The sequence below is a fragment of the Sinocyclocheilus grahami genome, unplaced genomic scaffold (assembly GCF_001515645.1).
Source record: "Sinocyclocheilus grahami isolate Dianchi unplaced genomic scaffold, SAMN03320097.WGS_v1.1 scaffold1398.1, whole genome shotgun sequence".
Lineage (NCBI taxonomy): Eukaryota > Metazoa > Chordata > Actinopteri > Cypriniformes > Cyprinidae > Sinocyclocheilus > Sinocyclocheilus grahami.
In genome coordinates this window covers 1-2104 of record NW_015506577.1, presented here as the reverse complement: position 1 = coordinate 2104, position 2104 = coordinate 1, and positions in this window count along the sequence as shown.

Here is a 2104-nt window from a genome sequence, read left to right as displayed (position 1 = left end):
TCTCTGATGGCAGCTCATTTGTCTGACAACTTCAGCACTCACCCAGATAAGTGTCTTCTCCTGATTGCCAAGCTTTAAAGCCTTTATTTACGGTTTGACCATTTGCAAGTGTGGAGTGCTTTCACAGTAAACCAACTGTCCAAAGTTTCTCCAGGATGGTGCCAGTGTACCTGGTTTGCTGTTTGTTATATCTGGCATCTGTGCTGTTTGTATTGTGCATGATGTCACACTGGTCTCAGTGCTGACCTACAATCACCAGGCTTTTGCTCATTATGTGGGAGTTTACGGTAGATTTTGTCCTGTTCTCAATTCTCGTTTAACCAACCAACCTGTGGTAGAGTGTGCTTGGCAGCTACCTTGCTGTGTTCCTTCCCTAAGGAGGTGCCTCAGGAAGGGAGGTAGTGGTGGATTCCTGCTGAGAATTGGATGGGCAATTGCTTTTTCCATACAATCTTCGAAGAGTTTCCCTTGGAAATATGAATTGATTATTTATTACTCTTGTTTCTAGACCCTTGTGTGTCTGCGCTCATGTTTTTGTGCAGTTGTGCTGTCTTTATGGTGCTTGTGTCTGGTTTTGGGTTTTTAATACCTGTTTGTATTCATGTGTTTTATAGTGCGCGTGCGCTTATTTTATTTATATATATATATATCTCAGTGACCCCTCCTCATCAACACTCACTATAAAGACACAGACAAACTGCACTCCTTTGTCTGTTCTCATCGTTCCTAAACTAACAGACCTTACCTGCTACTCATCTGTATACTTGCCTACCCTCCAGGATCTTGTCATCGGCTACCTGCCCTCTGTGTGTTCGTTCCTGCATCTGCAAGATAGCTGAAATAGTAACTGAATATCTAAGTCATAGCAAGCACCATTGAGCTGCTGTACCTAATGTTGCTTCATTCTCATTTCTGTTCTGTCAGCAGTTCAATAAAACTGTTTTTCATTAGCTGTCTGTCTTCTGTTGTGTGACAGTGAGGCAGACACCCTATCAGTTTAAATGTAGATTAAAGACCCATCTTTAACTTGGCACAGACACACACACACACACACACACACACACACAGAGAACTATTGCAATTCTATAATTCAAATCCGTTATTGTTATGCTGCATTGACACAATCAGTATTGTATAAAGTGTTATAAATAAGTTACTTAACTTAATGCGGTTTAATTTGTCTTATGGCCTTTTAATGTTTAATGGCCTTGTGCTTTTAGTCTGTTGATTGCAAGTTCTCATTTTGTATCTACAAATTTAGGCCCATTTTATTTCCCAGTCCCACTCACCTGTGCTTAAGCCTCTGTTTTTATGAATTTTTAATAAATCTGTGCTTTACTTGTGCTGCCTTTTCTTGGCCCTAACCTTTTTACACATTTTATTTATTTTTTTAAATAAGTGCAGTAAATGTACCTCTATTGGTTTGAAATGATTGTTAAAGGAGTTCTTGATTTGTTTTCCATATGATTTTTTTTGTTCTGTTTAAAGGAGAATAAAGGAAGTCTGTATTTTTAGGGGGTCTGCAATTTGACCACATATTTTTGGGATAAGTGGTCCTGTGACCAGTGGCTTTGTGTGTTGTCATTTATGTAGTTTTATTTTTATACATATACATAATTATAATAATTATTATTATTATTTTTTTTTTATTAAACGGTCTTTTAATATTAGTTATAGATTTAATTGTTTAGTCTTTCCTGTATATTTAGAACTTTCTTTTGTCTTTAGGAGGGGTGTGGTCCTCCAGAATTTGTCCAATCAGCTGATTCTCTGGGATTCTAACAACTGGTATGCCAGGGTTAGCCAGATCTGTCTGTTCTCCAGATGCTCTTCATGTTACTGAAACTCATTGCATCCTAGCTATGCTGGCTATCTGGAGTTGTCTATAGTCTGGCAATATACAGGCTCCAGCTTTGTTTGCTTCCTTGTGATTTGCAGACTATCTTGGCTCTCTGATGTCAAATCTTGCTTGGACCTTTCTTTCATTGTCTCCCCTTTGGGTTAATTGAACAACTGGCTTTTCCTGGACATAACAGCATTGATGTTAACCCCCTCACTACAGCTTATATTCCCCCTCTGTTCCTGTTATGGTGGCAGGAGATGT